The 22,157-nt window shown below is 49.5% G+C and overlaps 1 pseudogene; it reads right to left on the bottom strand.

Moving 5' to 3' along the window:
• LOC125547369 (wall-associated receptor kinase 4-like) overlaps positions 1-21,711 on the bottom strand; it is a 77,855-nt pseudogene extending 56,144 nt beyond the window's left edge.
• Positions 21,712-22,157: the final 446 nt, after the last annotated feature.

A 22,157-nucleotide genomic window follows, 5' to 3' on the forward strand; every position in this document is an offset into this window, starting at 1 on the left:
TCGCGCACGTATTTTGTTGGGTTGGGTTCTTGAGAAGGAGGCCCCATGAAGTCGCCACCATACCCATGATCGGCAAAGTACTGATTGACGTTGGCAAATGTATCGTCGTCATCGTCGTTCTGATCCTGTGTCATATGCATGTTTGGATCCAGTGGCATAGGGATGTCCAGCACTGTTGCGGCGGTCTTGCCATGGGGCCGACTTGGCGGCGGCACGACTGGCGGTGTTGTCTTTGGGGTGGTGTCCCCCGCCCCCAAACGAATCTGGCTCTTCGGCCAAAGCAGGGGCCAGCTCAGGCAAGCGCTAAGGGTCATCACGTCATCATCGTCGGCCCCGACGGGTCGAATCGGAGGTAACAACTCATCGCAGCCTGGCAGCACCCAAACCAGTTGAACCCTAAACAAGTTGGGTGGCATCTGGGTACCGTGGAACAAGGGGTTGCCCGGTTGAACGATTTTGCCCTTGGCGACATCAACCAACTCGTTGTTCACGAAGTGCAGGAGAGTGCACGGAACGTCAGCGGCACCCTGCGAAAACATGTAGGGCGTCAGGGATGCCCAGTCAAAGGCAAGGAGATGAAGTCCTCGGCCGAGAGAGGCTTAATTAGTTACCGTGATGATGGCGTCGAGCTCGGCTAATGTCGAGGCACTGCCAACGGCGGGCGTGCAGTTGACGGAGGGGCCGCTTGCGGCAGAGGTGCCGGCCGGCGTACACCAGGGTGCATTAAGCTCCCGTGCCGCCTCCGTCGGAGACACCAATGCCGCCTCCGCTGGAGACACCAATGGCCCCGCCATCGCGTTCTGCGAGTTGCTGGCCGTGAAGCTAGGAATCGGGGGCGGCCCCTGTTGGCCGCCCGCAATCCACGCACTAATCCCCTGGATCAAGGTAGGCACAATGGCGGTGATCATCGCTCCGAGTTGTTGTTGCACTTGCTCTTGGACAATCTCCGGAATCCGCGCCACCTGTGCCCTAAGTTCTTGAACCTCGCGCGCCTGGCTTTCTGAGCTGCTCTTTTTCTCCTTTCGCCCACCAGTGTTATAGTATGACGACCATTTTGTCGACAAGCCTTTGCCGGCCACACGACCAGCTGACGTCGGCTTACTGAGCTTATCCTTGTTCTTCATTACATTCAACGCCCTATTTAGAGTGGTGTCCAGAGGGTTGCTCTTAGTCGACCCCGCGCTACTGCTTTCAGTTGCCTGCGGAAGGAATGTGAACCATTTAGAAATTTGGCTTCATTAATTAGAATGCAACCATATGGAGCTAATTACGCGGGGGTGTATTCCTTACCAGAACAAGCTTCAAGCGCCCTGGTCTTCGGATCCGTGGTAATCTCCTTTGTTTTCGGGTCCTTCTTGTACCGGGACCTGACAAAGTTCCTGGTCTGCTTGTCACCGTATTTATCGAAGAGGGGCGGTAGGCCTTGCTCGGCACAGTCCGCCTCCTCCTTGTCCCATATAGGCTCCGCCACTCTGTAACCGCCGGGACCGAGTGTGTGTTCCCCTAAGTTCAGCTCCCGCATTTCTTTCCCCCACTTACTTGATTCGGAGCTTGTGGTGCTCGAGCAATTGATCTTGAAGTCGTTGTAGTCATCTTCGGTGATCGAAGGATTTTTCTCCTTGATCTTCTCATAACTCTCACCTTTCTCGATCATTCTATTCACATTGCTTTTCCAAGTAGACAGGGCCGTGCTCATCTTCGTGAGGGCAGCACTATTCACTTTATTCCCTTTGAGGCTTGTGTTTTCAAATTCAGCGGGGAACTTGTGTCGTTCGTGCAGCTTCGTGAAGAGGAGGTTGCGCAAATTCCCTCGGTCAGGATGCCTGAGGTTCTCGGTGTTGATCGAGACGGTGCTCCGGAGAATGCACCCGAGCTGAAGCGAGTACCCCTTGACTATTCGTTCGGGCGCTGTTGGATTCCCGTTGGACTCTACTTCAGTAACTTCCTCCTTGAGGGTGCGGAGCACGGTCGGGCGCCGGTCCTTCCGTTGCCTCTTCGGTTGGCTGCTATCTGTGCGTGCGCCGCCATCATCAGTGGTGGCATCCTCGGCGGCACCATCAGTGGTGGCATCAATGGGGTCATCCTCGGCGGTACCTTCAGTGGTCTCAAGATCGGTGGGGAAGGCGGCGTCCTCATACAAGTGAGGTTGTTCCTCCATCTCCTGGGACAGCTCCCAGAATTTCTTGCCGCCCGAACCCCCGGCCTCATCGTTGTTGGCCATGTTTCTCTATAAATAGGAACAAAGTTTGGTCAAAAAGTTGGTTATTGTCAAGGAACAATTGAGAGATGTTTGTGATATTGCCTAGGTGTTTTGGGATAGAACCTGTTAGTGTATTGTTGCTAAGGTCCAAGTCCACGTTCTCAGGGTAACCTAGTTCTTGAGGGGTGTGTCTAGAAAGTTGGTTGCTGCAAAGATACAAGGTTGTGAGTTTGGTCAAATTGCCTATGATGTTTGTGATATTGCCTTGGATCTTGAAGGCACTGTTGCATGATGCAGTGGTACAGCCAGCATGGGACCTCATCTTTGCAGGCTAATTTTCTAGATTGTAACACTGGGTTTTGCGCACAAGCTAAGCTAGCTAAGACAGTAGCTTCCTTGCAACCCACAAAAGACAAAGGAAAAGGGGTGAAAAGGGGGAGATGGTTAGCTTTGATGAGCAGGCAACATCTTCCTAACCCCCTTCTTCTTGTCTCCTCTCACTATCTCTCTCACACACATGGCAAGCAAGGGTGTGTGAGTGTGTGAAAAAAATACTAAACTAATCCAACCACAAAAGCAAATTAATTTTTATTTCGGTTGAGAATCGGGCACCTTCTAGGTCAAGAAAATTGGGCATGACCTTTGCTAATTTTCTTGACCTAGGAGTGCCCCATTTCTCAACCGAAACGGAAATTAATCAACGTTTCAGGAGAAAGGGGTTATTTTAGAAGATCACAAGTAGCAGGAGCATCACTTGACAAAATCACAACCAGCAGCAGCAACTCGCAGATAGCAGCAGCAGCATCACTTGACAAGTAGTACAGCAGCCGAGTGGGCTGGATTAGCAGGAAAATAGTTAAACTGTTAGGCATTATGTGTCACAGGTACTACTACAGTTTTAAATAAGAAGATAAAAAAGGAAGCTGATGTACAAAACCTCAAAAGAATGCAAAGTGCTGTGGGCTAAAAAACAATTACAGTAGACTAAAAAACAGGAATCATTATCTTCTATATGAAGCTGAACTAGGCAGACTGAACTGATTTTGATTTTCAAGTTCCAAAGTACCATCAAAACCATTGGTTTACGTATCAAGGTTCAGTATGGACTTTTTACTTATGAAATGATTCCCCACCCCTATCAAACAACTATCTTCAGACAACCTTCTAGCATCTGTCCATAAACCCAACAGGCACAATGTTGTGCCTGTTAACCACGTACTGATTTAATCCAACAGCAGTTCATACTATTTCCTAGTCTTAACTCCTAACTGAAAGTCTGAAACAGATTATCAAAAGTTCGGAACAATTACAGTAGGCTAGAAAATGGGAACCTATGTGAAGCTGAACTAGGCAGACTGAACTGATTTGGGTTTTCAAATTCCAAAGTCTTCCACTAGCAGCATATCGTATTAAAGCACAGTAGCATCAAAACGAATAGTTCCCATATCAAGGTTTAGTGTGGATTTTAAATCTGTCCATAATAGCATCAAAGAACTGATTTGATTCAACAACTTTTACTGAAAGTCTGAAACACATTAGGAAAAGTTTCAGACCACATAAACTGTTTTTTAGACTAGTAGTTTCGAATACGCAAACTTTTACTAAATTTGTAATTTGGAGGTCACCGACCTCTTCATCCCTTTTACTGTCAAAAAACTACTAATAGCACAAGTGACATGAAAATTCAGGAGTAGGAGATCACAAAGGCCATGTCATGCTTGGCAATATTTGTTTACTGAAACTAAATGAACATTTTACTGGTAGTGTACTGATAGTGTAATCTAGCTATTGTACTGATATTTCTGTTTCTTTGAACATTTTACTGTCAATAAAAATGATGTATTGCTGCTTTCAGTTAATTCAAATTAGCTAAAACCTTTTACTGTCAAATAGTGCTAATGTTTACTCTATGAAATAAACTACTCCTCCTCTCTTCTCTTCTTCAGTTAATTAGGAATAGTTTTAGAGGTAACTAACTGAAACTATTTATCATGTTGACAACAGTAGCAGGTGCACCTATCATGGTGATTTCATATCAAAATAGAGGAGTACTCCTGTTCATTTGGAGAACTCATACAACAATTGTTATGCATCAAACTTGGGATCAACAATAGCATGTGGCCTTATCATTCTGGTTTTTGGATGATTTAGTTAATCAAATTCCTCAATTGAGGAACACCTGGACTTGTCATTCCGGTCTTGGGATCAACAGTAGCATATGGACTTATCATTCTTGTTTCTGGATGATTTAGTTAATCAATTTGACATCAATTGACCTGGTTTTTGGATCAATTACAGTTGCTGCTGCTGTGAATCAACTATACAAAGGCCCAAAATTACACTAATAATTACAGTGTAAAAACCATGGAAATACACAGTAATTCCACTAAAAATGCCACTTGCAAATACAGAGCAAAAATCCACTAGAAGTACACTGTAAACCCACTAACATTTACAGTGTAAATTCCACTAACAATTACAGTGTAAATTTTACTGAAAATGCACAGTAATTACACTAAAAGTACACTGTAAATACCACTTAAAACACACAAAAGAATTACAGTGCTGGAGAGGGCGATTCCTCCATGATCTAGAGTTCTAGACACAAACATGGCTGGAGAAGCAAAAAAAATGACAGGTAACCAGTCAAGAGGGGAGAGGGGGAGAGGGGGAGAGGGGGAGAGGAGGAGGGGGAGCTCACGGGGGCCGGGGAGTGGGGCGCGGGGAGGATGCCGTGGAGTGGGGCGCGGGGAGGATGTCGGGGACGAGGTCCGGGTGGTGGTGGTGCTCCGACGACGGTGGTGTGGACGGGGCGGCGTCCGGGCGGCGGGGTCGCGTCGAGGCGGTGGGGCAGCGTCGAGGTGGCGGGGCAGCGGCGTCGGGGCGGGGCGGGGTCGAGGCGGCGTCGGGGCGGCGTCGGGGCGGCGGGGCAGCGTCGAGGCGGCGTCGGGGCGGCGGGGCAGTGTCGAGGCGGCGGGGCAGTGGCGTCGGGAGAGGAGAGGGGAAGGGGATCGAGGGCGAGGGCGAGGGAGAGAGAGGGGATAGGGAGGGGCCGGGGAGGGAATATGGATGGGGCCGGGCACAATACTAATGGCGCACCACCCCTCGGTGCGCCATAAGTACATCCATACTAATGGCGCACCTCACCGTGGTGCGCCATTAGTATTTTTTTTTGATTTCTGCTCGAGCCAACAGGTTATCTTCCACCTGACCTGATCCACACCAAGCCCCCTCTACTAGCTCGACTGGTTAGTAGCTAGTTCTCACACTAGGAGGTCTTGGGTTCGATTCCTAGGCTCCACAAATTTTTTTTATGCATTTAAAATGCTCTTTGATACTTATTTGTGTTTAAATATGTTCAAACTTGTTTAAATCATAACAGTAAAAAAATTTTATAAGACAGTAATAATTTTTAAAAAAATATAATCAAACAGTAATGCCGGTGGAGCGGGGCAGGGTGCGCGGGGTGCGGGGGGTCGGCAGCGGCGGTTGAGTTGGGGAGGGGTGCGGGGGGTCGGCGGCGGCGGTTGAGTAGGGGAATCGAGGGTGCGGGGGGTCGGCGGCAGCGGCCGGTGGACCGGGGGGGTGCTCGGCGGCGAGGGGGACCGGATCTGGCGAGGTGGGATAGCGATTGAGATGGAGGGGGATCGAGATCGAGTGTCCATGAAATTTAAAAATATTCATGATAGTTCAAAAAGTGCCCATGAAATACAATCGAGAAATGAAGGCTACGATTTAAATACAATCGATCTTAGCTATAGCTATCTGTTCACAATCTTCTTGCCCTTCTTTTTCGCAAATGGAGTTCTTCTGTGGAACGGACGTCCTTTAGGTAGGGTGGTCCTGCTTCTTCTTGTGGTGTATGCTTCTACTTCATCATCGTCGTCATGTTCGATCCTCCGGTCGCCGTACTTGTCGAAGTCTTGCTCATTGGCTACTCCATCCATTCCGATGATCTTCCTTTTGCCTCTCCTCACGACAACACGACTGGGCTTTGACGGGTCGGTAATGAAGAAGCATTGGTCCACTTGGGAAGCCAGTACCCATGGCTCATTTTTCGCGGTGACGTTTGCGCCCGCGGTCTTGGATTTGGCTTCGGGTATAACCATGGTGGTGAAATACCGGTCTTCTTTTAGGACGCTCTTGGCCCATCTGACACGGAACATCGGGACCTTCTCTCCAGCGTAGCTCAGCTCCCAGATCTCCTCGATCCTTCCGTAGTATCTGTCCTTGTCGTTACCGGTGTAGGATTCCATCGTTACCCCCGAGTTCTGATAACCATCGCTCTTCATGTCCTTGGCCTCGGTGTAGAATGTGTAGCCGTTGATATCGTACGCCTCATAGGTCATCAGGTTGTGCTCGGCGCCCTGTGACAAGGCGAATATGAGTTGTTCTTCCGCGGAAGAATCCTCATGTAAAGGGTATGACAGAAGCTTCTGCTTGAACCAACGCGTGAAACATGAGTTGTGCTCTTTGAGTATATCTTCGTCCGTCCTTTGTTGGCCTCGGTCATTGTACGTCTTCTTAATAAAGGTTTTGTGCTCTACCACCCAAGGATCGACCACGTCTATGTGTTGTAGAGCGACTAGGTTTGCTCTTTCAAAGTCGGCGAGTCGACCCTCGAAGTCGACATGCATTTCACGACGGCCCTCACGGTGACCCCATCCAGCGAGCCTGCCGAGGTGCCTGTTGACGGGCAGACCAACGGGGTTCTCGATCCCTAGATAATTCGTGCAGTAGGAGATGCACTCTTCGGTCAGAAAGCCCCTGGCTATGCTTCCCTCTGGACGTGATATGTTGCGAACGTATCCTTTGATGACACCATTCATCCTTTCGAACGGCATCATGCTGTGCAGGAACGTCGGCCCGAGTTGGATGATATCGTCCACGATATGGACCAGCAGATGCACCATAACGTCGAAGAATACGGGCGGGAAGTACATCTCAAGCTCGCATAGTATCACCACGATCTCTTCCTGTAGCCTTCTGAGTTGCCTCACGCCAACAGACTTCCGAGAGATGACGTCGAAAAAGTTGCATAGGCCAAATAGGGTTTCACAGACGTGCGCGTCCATGATCCCACGGATTGCAACTGGAAGTATCCGCGTCATCAGCACGTGACAGTCGTGAGACTTCATCCCGCTGAACTTCAGCTTCGCTGGGTCTAGGTATCTGCTTATCTTCCCCGCGTAACCGTAAGGAAGTTTTACTCCTACGAGGCAGGTGAAAAACTGCTCGATCTCCTCCTGACTTAGAGTGAAGCACGCGGGAGGGTAGTCATTTCCGGTCTTCTTGGCCTTCTTGCCTTTGCGACGACTTTCCGTGTCTTGCTTCGCCTCATCATTATCATCATCATCATGATCATCATATATAGCGTGAAGCTCCTGCCTGATGCCCATTGGTTTCAAGTCTACCCTTGCTTTTGGCCCATCTTTGGTCCTCTCTGGCATGTTGAGCAGGGTACCAAGCAGACTCTCGCACACGTTCTTCGTGATATGCATGACATCAAGGTTGTGAGGCACACGGTGGATCTTCCAGTACGGCAAGTCCCAGAAAACAAACCTCGTTTTCCATACCTTCAGCAGCGGCTCTGGCGCCTTTCGCTTCTTTCCCGGCTCTGGCGCCTTTTGCTTCTTTCCCGGCAGTGGGCAGTCTTTCCAATTTTTCAACAGCTCGTCTATTTCCTCGCCGCTCCTCGTACGCGGGCGTCCTCGGGGTTCGGTTTCACCATCGAACAGATCCTTGCGTTTTCTCCACGGGTCATCATCGCGAAGCCACCTTCGATGTCCCATGAACACGGTTTTCGAAGACCCGGGATCTCTATCTAGCTGGCGATACGTTGTGTCGTCCATGCACCTGACGCATCCAGAAAATCCGTGGACCACCTGCCCCGCGACATATCCGTAACCGAGATAGTCGTGCACCGTCGTGAGCAGCGCGGCTCTCATAGGGAAATATTCTTTCTCTGCGGCGTCCCACGTATTGGCTGGCGTTTTCCACAGTGTGTCAAGCTCCTCTTTCAGCAGCCCTAGATACAGATTGATGTTGTTCCCTGGTTGTTTCGGTCCTTCAATTAGCATACTCATGTGAATGTACTTCCTCTTCATGCACAACCAGGGGGGAAGGTTGTACATCCACACAAACACAGGCCAGGTGCTATGTGTGCTTCTCTGGCTGCCAAACGGATTGACTCCATCGGTGCTCGCGCCCAGCACGATGTTCCTTGGATCGTTCCCAAATTCTGGGTCTTCGAAGTTCAACGCTTGCCACTGGCTCGCATCCTTAGGGTGACTCAGCATCTTGTCTTTTTTATCCATCTCCGGATCATTTGCGTCATCTTCTCGCTTCTTCTCCTCCCTATCCGCGTGCCAACGCAGGAGCTTTGCTACCTTAGGGTCCGCGAAATACCGCTGCAGACAAGGAGTGATCGGAAAGTACCACACCACTTTTCGAGGAGCTTTCTTCCTCTTCTTGTATCGAGTGACGCCGCACACCGGACATATGGTAGACTCCACGTGCTCGTCCCGATAAATGATGCAATTGTTCATGCACACATGGTATTTCACGTGCGATAAATCCAGAGGACACATGATTTTCTTCGCCTCCTCCAAACTGGTCGGGCACTTGTTCCCCTTGGGAAGACGTTCGTGCCAGAATGACATGTTCTCGTCGAAGCATGCATCGGTCATTTTGTGTTTTACCTTCATCTCCAGAGCCATGAGCGTTACTTTCAGGTGGGTATCCTCGGGCCTGCATCCTTCATACAATGGAGTAACCGCGTCTAACTCAAGTTGATCCATCTTGGCTTTCTCTCGGGCGGCAGCTCTTGCGTTATCCGTCTGCTTGAGAAGCAGCTCTTGAATATGAGGGTCCTGCACCCAGCCCATCGATGGTCCAGCATCGTCTGCTCCGCCGCCATCATCATCTTCATGATCATGCCGGTCGTCTGCTCCAGCATCTTCCTCATCATCATGTCCTGCATCTTCTACATGATGACTGTGTACAGCATCACCGTCGTGATCATCTCCTGGGGATTCTTCGTCTTCTCGCCAGCCCGAGCCGCGGTGGTTGTCTTGCTGCCCTTCCTCATTTCTTGCCCGGCCCCCATGGACGACTTCGTAGTCATCTTCATCACCTTGCCACCGATAGCCATCCATGAAACCACGCAAGAGCAGGTGGTCCCGCACCTGCCCGGATTCTGGGTCCGCAATAAGGCTCTTCAGCTTGCATCTTCGACACGGACATCTTATCTCCGTCTCGTTCTTTTGAAGCATCTCGGCCTTCGCGGACCTCAAAAACCTATTCACGATGCCTTTGGTCATCATGCGGACCATGGTCGCCTGCGGGGTAGAGCAAAATGATATTTTAGAACCAAGAAAAAATTTGGCATGACTTTCCCTAAAAATAGGACCAAAGAGAATGCTTAATGCCAAAATTCTCGCCGAAACGGAAATGAATCAACATTCCAGCAAAATATTGGCAACTATCGCATTTCAAATACCGGTACACCTCCAAACACAAACACATATGCAACACCACAAACATATGCAACACTAGGAACATATATAGATCTAGCTAGGCCATAAAAAGTGCATGTGCACATTGTTGTAGGGAGAACAACATAAATATAGGTTCCCCCCTTACTTACCTAGCTAGGCCATAAAAAGTGCATGGTTACGTTGATGCAAGATTTGACACTGATCCAGACGATTCTAAATCGCAAACCGGATACATGTTTATATTGAACGGTGGAGCTGCCAGTTGAAGCAGTTCTAAACAAAGCGTCGTGGTGGGATCTACGTGTGAAGCGGAGTACATAGCTGCTTCGGAAACACCAAATGAAGGAGTCTGGATGAAGGAGTTCAATTCTGGTCCATTGAAAATCTTGGTGTCATACCTAGTGCATCGGGTCCAATGAAAATCTTTTGTGACAATACTGGTGCAATTGCCTTGGCAAAGGAATTCAGATTTCACAAAAGAACCAAGCACATCAAGAGATGCTTCAATTCCATCTGGGATCTAGTCTAGGTGGGAGACATAGAGATTTGCAAGATACATACGGATCTGAATGTAGCAGACCCGTTGAGTAAGTCTCTTCCACGAGCAAAACATGATCAGCACCAAGGCTCCATGGGTGTTAGAATCATTACTGAGTAATCTAGATTATTGACTCTAGTGCAAGTGGGAGACTGAAGGAAATATGCCCTAGAGACAATAATAAAGTTATTATTTATTTCCTCATATCATGATAAATGTTTATTATTCATGCTAGAATTGTATTAACCGGATGTCACTAGTATGCCTCTACTTGACTAGCTCGTTAATTAAAGATGGTTATGTTTCCTAACCATAGACATGAGTTGTCATTTGATTAATGGGGTCACATTATTAGGATAATGATGTGATTGACTTGACCCATTCCATTAGCTTAGCACTTGATCATTTAGTTTTCTGCTATTGCTTTCTTCATGACTTATACATGTTCCTATGACTATGAGATTATGCAACTCCTGATTACCGAAGGAACATTGTGTGCTACCAAACGTCACAACGTAACTGGGTGATTATAAAGGTGCTCTATAGGTGTCTCCGATGGTACTTGTTGAGTTGGCATAAATCAAGATTAGGATTTGTCACTCCGATTGTCAGAGAGGTAACTCTGGGCCCACTCAGTAATGCACATCACTATAAGCCTTGCAAGCATTGTAACTAATGAGTTAGTTGCAGGATGATGTATTACGGAACGAGTAAAGAGACTTGCCGGTAACGAGATTGAACTAGGTATTGAGATACCGAGGATCGAATCTCGGGCAAGTAACATACCGATGACAAAGGGAACAACGTATGTTGTTATGCGGTTTGACCGATAAAGATCTTCGTAGAATATGTGGGAGCCAATATGAACATCCATGTTCCGCTATAGGTTATTGACCGAAGACGTGTCTCAGTCATGTCTTCATAGTTTTCGAACCCGTAGGGTCCACACGCTTAAAGTTTGGTGACGATCGGTATTATGAGTTTTTGTGTTTTGATGTACCAAAGGTAGTTTGGAGTCCCGGATATGATCATGGACATGACGAGGAGTCTCTAAATGATTGAGACGTAAAGATCGATATATTGGACGACTACATTCGGACACCGGAAGTGTTCCGGGTGGTTTCGGAGAAAACCGGAGTGCCGGAGGGTTACCGGAACCCCCCCCCCCGGGAGAAATAGTGGGCCTTATGGGCCTTAGTGGAGAGAGATGGCTGGCGTAGGGTAGGCCGCGCGCCCCTCCCCCTCTGGTCCGAATTGGACTAGGAGAGGGGGGTGGCGCCCCCCTTTCCTTCTCCCTCTCCCCCTTCCTCTCCCCCTCCTAGTAGGACTGGAAAGAGGGGAATCCTACTCCTACTAGGAGGAGGATTCCTCCTCCTGGCGCACCCTCTAGGGCCGGCCGGCCTCCCCCCTTGCTCCTTTATATACGGGGGCAGGGGGCACCTCTAGACACACAAGTTGATCTATTGATCTATTCCAGCCGTGTGCGGTGCCCCCCTCCACCATAATCCACCTCGATTATATCGTAGCGATGCTTAGGCGAAGCCCTTCGTCGGTAGCATCATCATCACCGTCATCACGCCTTCGTGCTGACGAAACTCTCCCGTGAAGCTCCGCTGGATCAGAGTTCGTGGGACGTCATCGAGCTGAACGTGTGCTGAACTCGGAGGTGGCATGCATTCGGTACTTGGATCGGTCGGATCGTGAAGACGTATGACTACATCAACCGTGTTGTGCTAACGCTTCCGCTTTCGGTCTAGGAGGGTACGTGGAAACACTCTCCCCTCTCGCTGCAATGCATCACTATGATCCTGTGAGTGCGTAGGAATTTTTTTGAAATAACTACGTTCCCTAACAGCCGAACGCCTGGAATGCGGCCAGACTCCGACGATTCTATGCCTAGCGCCGAACTCTGTGTTCGTCTCCTTCCTCCTGTTATTAGCGTTATTTTTTCTCTCTTTTCGTTTTTTCTCTCTTTTCGTCTTGCTCTTTAGCCCTACGGCTTTAGTACGGCTAGACTGAGCTCCCCTGATGCGTACATCTCCAAATATGTACGTCCATTATACCCGGGGGCTTCTTGTACAGAAGCTTGCTATTATTCTTCGAGCATCATGCTCACCACATATGCGTTCTTCTCATATGCACCTTTTCTTCGCCATTATATGTATCGATATGACTTAAGTTTTGGCCAAGCTGGGTTGACTGGCTCCTGTGCTTATGCCCTACGTTCTCGTTAGTTCGTCTAGGGCATAAAGGGAGCACCTCTGCGATTGTTACTGCCGGGTCATCCGGATGTGTACCTCAGACTGGGTGAAGCCAAAAGCTAGCATTCTCAAGGGAATATTCGGTCGGTGAATTAAAGATGTTTCCGCATTCACTCCATTGTGAAACCCTAGAAGTTACTTACTCTACGATTTTTTCAATCACAGTTCGGACATGCACATTGAACGCATGCACACCCAGGGAAAGGAACCCTTAACGGAACTTTTCTCTCTGGAAGATGTTTCTTACATAATGTAATATAACATAACTAGCCGGATACACATTGTCTGTTCAAGCAATTATGACCCCTACGCCTGGTTCCCATGCATACCCCGGTATATTCTACCGCTAGGGTATTCATAAACACTCGCACCTTCGGGTCCAGAGGTCGAAGCGAAAAGGTCGGCCATGACAATTGTTTTTACAATCCAGCTAGAAGGAAAGTACATAGTCACTTAGGACTTAAAGACTTCCTCCTCTATACCGTCCAACAGGTGGTCTAACTTACAATCCTATTGGGAATATCTCGCGGCCACCTCTACTTGGTCATATACTAAACTAACGGGAATTTCTTCCCCATTTGACCCTAGCGGTCCGACCCGGGCCATGTGATTCGGATCTAGCTTGGTATACCGCGTTTTTACCATGGCCCAGGCCACTCGCGCACCCTCTCGGTAGGCCGATATCTTCCATAGTCAGATACGCTGCCGTGCTCCCTTGAACAGCTCTACAAGCTTCTCCATACTCCCTGGAGGGGAGGCGGATGGCCATAAGGCCTTGGCTACACTCCGCATTGCCTGCCAACCTTGCTCGTGTAACTGCGATAGCCCTTGTAGAAGATCACTTGATGATCCGGACACCTCCTCTTCGGGACGGCCCGTCAACATACTTGCAATCTCAGCTATATCAGCTAAGTACATGGAAAACCCGTCTCGATTTTGGAGATGGGTGAACTCCTCCTGCTCCCCTTTATACAGTTCGGCCAATATTTTGGCCAGAGCGGCGGGAGTCTTCGGGCCCTTCCGACCGCAGCGGGAGGCGTCGTCTTCCCCATTGTAATGCCACATGGGTATCCCTCTATATTGGAGTGGTTGGACCCCCCCCCCCCCGCGCGTTATGGAGACCGCCATTACCTCGACTATTGACAATCCGGACTGGGCGAGCATCATAATCTTACCCAGCAGCAGACTGATCTCTCTGCTATCCTCTTCCTCAAGGCTTCGAGGACGCCAGCTATGGCGTTTCTTCAACGGAGCACTTGAAAATTAAGGGAGGCCCATCCGGACTGGGTCAGGAAGAGTGAAGTCGTCAATATAAAACCATTCAGAGGTCCACTCTTCAGAAGCTTTCTTCGGTGTGCCGGATAGGTATCTGGTCTCAACAATGCGCCATATTTCAGCCCCACCCACTTCAAATATGAATCCCTCGTGGTTGTGCGGGACAAGACAAAACAACCTTCTCCATAGATCGAAATGGGCCTCACAACCCAGGAATAGTTCGCATAAAGCTACATAACCCGCAATGTGCAGGATGGAGGCTGGGGTAAAATTGTGTAGCTAGAGGTCGTAATACTCCAGAAGACCTTGGAGGAATGGGTGAATTGGAAATACCATGCCCCTTAGCAGATAGGGGACGAAGCACACTCGTTCCCCCGCAGATGGATTGGGGAAATCTTCCGCCTGGGTTTTGCCGTTGAAGGAAGCCAACCCTGCTCGAATAGGGATCAGATCCGCAGGGGGGAGAAATCCCTGCGTTTGCAACTTCGCTAATTGACTATGGGACACAGAGCACCTCTCCCACTCGCCTTTCTCTGGGTCGGAACAGGAGGAGAAGCGGGGAATGCTAGCCATGTTGGAATGGCCTTTCCTGGCAATCTCCGAGGATTTTCTCCGCGTGGTGCCGAATGGATCTGAGACCCAATCTCTTTAAATATACGCTCTTCCTTGCATGGCCGGGGTGTTATTTGCAAAAGAAATACCCTGACCGTCCGCATTCGCCCGACACGTGGAAGCTGAAGTCATCGATGCATAGAAGCCGAGGGGTGCGGCATTGAATTGAAAGCCGAATACATAACTTGGAAGACGTCGGAGGAGGAACCCGCCTTGCAATGCCGAAGACAATCTGCGCGCCGAACACCTCATCATTGAAGCCTGGTTCGGGGCCTACTGAGGGAGTCCTGGACTAAGGGGTCCTCGGGCATCCGGCCTGTTAGCCATGGGCCGGACTGATGGGCTGTGAAGATATGAAGACCGAAGACTGCACCCGTGTCCGGACAGGACTCTCCTTGGTGTGGAAGGCAAGCTTGGCGATCAAATATGTAGATTCCTTTCTTTGTAACCGACCTTGTGTAACCCTAGATCCTCCCGGTGTCTATATAAACTGGAGGACTTAGTCCGGAGGATACTGATTATCATAACCTTACAAGCTAGGCCTCTAGGGTTTAGCCAGTACGATCTCATGGAAGATCAACTCTTGTAATACTCATATTCATCAAGATCAATCAAGCAGGACGTAGGGTATTACCTCCATAGAGAGGGCCCGAACCTGGGTAAAACATTGTATCCCCTGTCTCCTGTTACCATCGACCTTAGACGCACAGATCGGGACCCCCTACCCGAGATCCGCCGGTTTTGACACCGACACACATCTCCTCCCGGAAGAGCTCGTGGCGGACGAAGCTTCGTTCGTGCGCAACCTTGAGCGCTCGGCCGACTCCGTCCTCCACAGCGGGGGCCGTCGACGGGATCTGAAGCGGCGCTCCCCCTTCCTGCAGGGGGCTGGGGGCTGGCGCCCCTCCGGTCGCCGACTGGGCTTCGGCAGGAGCCCAGTTGGGTTGAGTCTCGCTGCTCAAAGGAGGAACCAAGACCGAAGCCCTCCGGCCGCCGTCTATAACCATAGGAGGAGCCCTTGGCACGCTCGTCACTCCCCCGACGAGGCCACGAAGAAGAGACTGTAGGAGCGCGGGCTCAAGGCGCCAAGCTAGTGCGTCTGCCTCTCCAGCCGACCTCGCGACGGGGGCAGCATGCTGGCCCGGGACGCCCATGGCCAGCGGGAGATCCGAGGCAGGAGGAGGTTGCTTCGCGAGGGGCTTCGCGGCCTTAGCAGAGGGGATCCTGAAGATAAGGGAAGCAGCACTCAAGGAATTACAAAGATATGGTACTTACTCATCTATGGCGATGTACTTCCTCTGTTTCAACAGCCGGAAAGCGCCGCTGCTGCAGCTTGGGGACCCCTTCCTCTTGCGGAGCGCATTGAAGTCTACACGGAGCCGGCCGAAGCGTTGGGCGTGCCGACCAGCGCAGGGCGCGGCTGGTGAAGCGCCCAAGGAGGTGAACTCATGAGCGCAAAGCTGGGGAGAGCCATCAAGCACCGCCTTGTGACGGCCTCTAGAGGCCTCGGGAGCAGCGGGTTGCGTCGCCCCCTCAGCCGCCACCTCAGCGTGAGTGTTGTAGGCTCCCGAAGATGACGCCTCAGGGACTGCGGGCGGCTTCGACGCCTCGGCGCCCGCGCCTCCAGCCTCCGGTGGTGCTTGCCCCCTGCATCCACTCTTGGGGCAAGTTCGGTGCCGAAGACAAGGAGGGGAACCACGGTGACAGCGTTCTCGCGGGACCCTTAAGGCCAACCGGACGCAACCCCTATTCGTCAAAAGGGGGCATCTGCCCCGCGAACTCCACCTTGTTCAAGCAACAGTACAAGAGACAGCCCACCGGTGGCATATCGGCTGGCGAGGGGTAGCCCGCCAGGATCTCGAGCACCGTTCTTCGTGCCTCAAGCGGAAGCTCTGACTCCTGGAGCATCATGCGATCCGGGACGATAGATAGGGCCCACATCGGCTGGGAATGGCGCTGGAGTGGGGCGACGCGGCATCGGAGGAACTCCTTCATCACCATGGGCGCGGTCAAGCCAAGGTCTTTCAACCTCCTCAGCCGGAGCCAGACGAAGGCAAGGCGGGGGCTCATAAGCTTCTCGTGAGCCCAGCCGGAGCTGGGAACGGAGGCGAGAGCAAAGGGCTGAGCACTCCGACATCCACATACACCCACCGCGTCTACAACCCACTCGTAGATGGCGGGAGCTCGAAGTCGATCCCCGAGTCGGCCGTCATCGCCACGGCCTGGAAGCTCAGGCACCCCGAGCATTGCCGGGGGTCGGTTAGGTGCAACGAGAAGAAATGGCGCAGAAGGGCCACGGAGGGGGTGATGCCCAGCATGGCCTCGCAGATAAAGGCGAAGACGGCAAGAAGAGCGACAGATTGGGGATCCAAGTGCAGCAGATGAAAATGGTAATGGGAAAGCACGACGTTGAAGAAGGCGGAGTAGCGGGGGATCAGACCGGCGCACAGGGCGTTGACGAAGAACTGGACCTCGGTGACTGCTCTATCGACAGAAGTTCGGGACGCCGGCCAGGCCGCCGACCCTCCCCATTCGTTGAAGCTGGTGGCGAGCGCAAGGCGGACCTTGTCCATGGCTTCCTCATTGAGCACCCGCGATCGGCCGACGGTGGGCTCGACGACAAGAGGTGGGTTGGCTGAGGACAGGGGCTTCTTCGCTTTCTCCGTCCGGTTCGGCGCCATGACGATGGGGAGGACTGAGCTCAGGTTGGATTGGGAGAGGAAGCGAAGGAGTTGGGGGGTGCGTTGCCAGCAAGGAGGAAATAACTGTGTGGGACGCCGTGGCCGCCTAGTCAGGCGGATATCAAGGCTGCATGGGGAAGCGGGGCCGCCCACGTCCAATCGATCGCCACATGTCAAGCTGGGCCGTAGGCTGTTGGGGCACGCGGCGCTCCGCACTTGCCCTTTGGCTTCGCCTCGAAGCCAAGCCCGAGCGCGCCTTGGGCCCGGGGGCTACTATCGGGGTTCTGGGAACGGGGGTCCCCAGACTTGCCTTCCTGCGGCCCGCTGCGTGGCTCCACCAGCGACCCTGTACGGCCCATCTTCACCAGCAAACACTCAAGACCCTCGCGAGGGGCCAAGCCTCGCAAGGCGGACGATGCAAGACCTTCTCAGGGGCGGCCTCACCAGGCTGGCTCGCGAGGGGCGGAGAGATCAAGGCAAGGGACACCTCGCGAGATTTCTGTGACGCAAGCCATGACGACTGGAGCCAGGCGGGCGCCAGCGCGCGCAGTGTCCTCGTTTCCTCTTTGGTGCTAAAGGGGCTAGCGCAGACGAGGAGTCCCGAGACATTAGGCAAAGGTTTCCATATCGGTGCAACAAGACCAACACCAGCAGGACGGCAGGACGGAGGTCACCGTGGAGCCCAAGACGACGTCACCACCAGAGCTTTTGGCAGGCGAAGACTATTTTTTTCAGGATAGTTTGTACTAGTTGCCCCCCTTCGAATTTGACCATTGTGGGATCCTTTCCTGCTCAATATTTGGAAAGAGGACCGGGGCCTCTATAAATAGGACTAGCCACCACCGTAGGGAGGCATCCTGATCGGATCCAGATCATCCCCCAACCACTCAAGTTCACCAAGTACAAGAACACCTCTCCTCGTGAGGCTGTTTTTTCCATGTAATTGTTCATCCTAAGCCCAAGAGGCAATACATCACACCACACTGGAGTAGAGTATTACACCACAACGGTGGCCCGAACCAGTATAAATCTTATGTATCGTGTTTTTTGGTTTCGTCGAGGTAGGACGTGAGATCATAGAGTGTGCGAGCTAGAGAGGGAAAGAGATCTTTGTGCGCACCCCAGTGTTCGAACCTTAAGGGTTTTACCGGAACCCAAAATCCGACAACACCTGTATGTTTGGTCTGGATTAGGAAAAGAGAATTCACCTCTATCATTTGAGCAACCATCTTTAATGTAGGCGTTACCTGTATAGCCAGTTCTGCACTTGCAGGTGTAGCGATGAATGTGGGGTTAACTGTATAGCCAGTTCTGCACTTGCAGGTGTAGCCATCGCTTGGGCCACTGCACTCGGCATCTTTGATGCAGAAATCGGTTGTGCTATCAGTGCACTCGGTATATTCGTTGATACAGGCATAGTCTGTCCTGTTTTGCTTGGCAGCAACACAGTTGGATTTGTCAACTATCTGCCACGATAGCTGAAAGCCACTCAGCCCATCACTAGTTATGCTGATTCTATCCCACAGTTGAGAGGTCTGGTTAGAGCGTGCATCAATGTTGCTTTGGCCGTGGTTTGAGCCAAATCTATCTATCTATCTATGTATTATATAATTAAGACAAGAGGCAAATAAGCCATCACGTTCGCCCACATAGATTATATTTTCTCGACCATCAATTTTAGATATCAACGGTTAAGATTTAAAAGATGTAACTTTACGTAAAAATAAAGTCATGTCAAACAGTTTGGCATGTCACGTACATGTCTCTAAGCCTACTCTATTAAAAAAAGTTGTAGACAAGAGGCAAACAAGCCATCACGTTCGCCCACATAGATTATATTATCTCGACCATCAATTTTAGATATCAACGGTTAAGATTTAAAAGATGTAACGTTACGTAAAAATAAAGTCATGTCAAACAGTTTGGCATGTCACGTACATGTCTCTAAGCCTACTCTATTAAAAAACGTTGTCCAAAACAATCACACGTTAACTTAAAAAACAATCACATGTAGATCATGTCACCTAAACCTACAAGGAAATAAAAACGAAAGTCTAGGTCACGTAGATCATGTCACGTCTACCTAAAAAAAGAAAGGCCCGCTAGCTCTCCCTCAAAAACAAAAGTCTCACGTTGCACGTATGTGCAAGAAAAAGGCACGCTAGCTCTCCCTCAAAAAAAATCACATTGCACGTACGTGCAATGTCATGTACGCATGATGGAAAAGGAAACATACAGGCTGTTCTTTCCGTGGGGAAAAGCAAACACGCATAATCCAGTAAATATACAAGAAATATAAAGGAAAGTCTAGCCTCCTCTCTGTCCATGAAGAAAGTCCAGTTGTTTTTCAAAAAATAAATCTCACATTGCACATGTGTCTACACACATACGATGCTAGGTCGATGACGTGGAGAGTGCTCAGCGGCGTGCTCCTTTGTTGAGAAATTAGGCATTACGGAGATCTGGGATGGCAGGACGATAGGAAATTTAGTGATGACGCGACCCATCCGGGAGGCCGTCAATGTCATGGTCGCACAAAGAGCCGGCCAGGTTGTCCGGCATGGCTGCGCAATCAATTGCGCTGCCACCCAAGATTTTTATTGCAAGCATGAAGACCTGACTTGGTTGTCGGCCGTCACATGTATAGATTGCACTGGCAACATGTCTCCGCGAGATGCACAAGGGAGTTTTGCTCTTGCAATCAGGCACTTCCTCGGCCTCCGTGACAGCGGACAAGACTGGGCAGAACGGGATGCTACTTGGTCAGTCCATGTAGTACGGCGTGCCAGTGCCAAATGATGCACACAAACCAGGTGAAAAGGTGTTACGACGTACATCATGCACTTAGGTCCCATACCAGCAATGAAATTTAGGACCTGGTGGCAGACACAAATGACATATGTGTATCGGACCTGTCCCATACCTCCAAGAAAATATATGAATTATTGTCAGTGACAATCAGGTAGCTACACATTCTTGATTGCTTCACCTGTACACACACAGTCCTATCATCCTAGGAAAAATTCCCCGCAAAATAAGTCATCTAAGAAAAGATAGAAGGTACTATCTACAACCATCTGTTTGAATTTTTTAACCGAAAGTGACATGAACTTTAATTAAAATACGATCAAATTTAGTGTACCAAAGTTTTCCATTTTTAATGAACATTATTTACATTTTTCTACAGTAATCTAAAGTATTAGTTTCACAATATCAATTTGGTAAAGGCGATAGTATCCTTTCATGTGGACGAATGTTTACAATAAATTCAGGGGAGCAAAAACTGGGCATACAACATTCAGGGGAGCCTAGGGGTTTAATGTAGTAACTTATGGAGATGACATTGGACCAATAAAGAAAGTTGGCCGGGAGGCTAAAATAGAGAGCCACCAATCCGTGGTACTTGCGCATGAGATATTTTTGAAGGTGGCTAATCAAAGGGGCCATTTTAGAACTGCTCAATCAAATGGATGTGTGTATGTGTGTGTGTGTGTGAGAGAGAGAGAGAGAGGGAGAGGGAGAGGGAGAGGGAGAGAGATTGAGGGAGAGAGAGAGATAAATTCAATTCAAAACTATATTTGGAATGGCTACATACTTCGAATCGCGGTTAACCTCATAAAAAATTTCAAGTTTCTCAAGGAAGAATAAAACAAAATTTTGAAATAGCATTAAAATCTTCCAAGTAAAATAACAACTATATACTTAGGTAATGTAGCCAGACAAAGCATCAGCAATGCATATACATAACTATATGAATTCTTGGAGCATACATTTGATCTAAAGATGTACCTTTTCACATGTGCATATTTACATGTGATTGTTCTATACTATTCATTATCAGTAAAAAACCTTTGTTAGTTTTAACACATATTATGAATGCCCTAAATTAGCTAAATGCACAGTTTAAAAGCGTATGATAGTATACAATGTTTATTATAAAATATAAAAAATATTTATAGAGAAATATATAGCTTCTAATATATGAAATTGTAAACTCAAAACTTCTAGCCGCGCAAATGCGCGGGTGGCCCTGCTAGTTTGAACTGAAAACTGATGTTACCATAGACTTTAATACGACAACATCCGTATGTATTTTTACAGTTGTGCATAGCCACCATCTCTGGGGTTCTTGGATCCAGACATGCAGTGCAGCATTTCAACATGGTAGCATTGTCTACGACAGAGTATACCCCCATGTCACAGCTGGTAATGTTTAGAACAAAGGATGAAAGAGAGAAGGACCCCCAGGTGGTTCCAAAGAATAGTTGTAGACACTGACACCAGATTTCATGTGGATGGTATGCAAGGAGGCATGGATAGTGTTATAAACAGAAAGAAGATTGTCGAATTCGATCACCTCGGTGATGCCGTCGTGCAAGAAGAGCCTCGGGGGCTGAGTTGTGTCGTCGCAAGTGAGGTTGAGGTCAGGCCCTCGGGAGCACCTGGATCCGATGCCGAACGGACAGGCGAAGCTCAGGTTGCCGCAGTTCGTTGGGCAGCCAGCAAGTGTGCCACCGGTACGTGATGGTTGCGCCCAGTTCCCCTCAGGGCTCTGCTGGCTTGTTACAGCTCCAGATGCTAGAGCCGTTGGCTGTCCTAGTAACCCGACTACCAACAGATAGAACATCATCGGGAAGATGCCCATGATCGATCTACAGTTCTATACTACACCTTGCACTAGAGACATTCAGGTCAGGCCGCAGTGGCTTCTCTTCTGGGAACGGATCCTCTAACATCATGAAGGGATGTCATGAAGCTACAGTGCAATCCCAGTGCAAAACGAAGAAGGGATGTCACGGACACTGTAGCAAATATAATGTGCGCAATTACTGTTCATAGAAAATAAAATCCGAAATTAATTTTATTGCACCATAATTTTGTTTGTATGTAATTTTTATAAATGTATATAGTAGATTTGTAATTTGCAAATTAATTCAAATTATTTTAGGCTTAATCATATGGATGTGAAGAAGGGATGTCAGGGTACTGTAGCTTCCCTAACATCATTTCGTGATGTTAGAGGATCTGGTTTCTTCTCTTCTAGGTACCACTTTCATGACTGCCTCCCTAATGCATATATATCAATGGTTA

Source organism: Triticum urartu, chromosome 3A (assembly GCF_056163025.1).
Source record: "Triticum urartu cultivar PI428250 chromosome 3A, HENAU_Tu73, whole genome shotgun sequence".
NCBI classification, from domain to species: domain Eukaryota; kingdom Viridiplantae; phylum Streptophyta; class Magnoliopsida; order Poales; family Poaceae; genus Triticum; species Triticum urartu.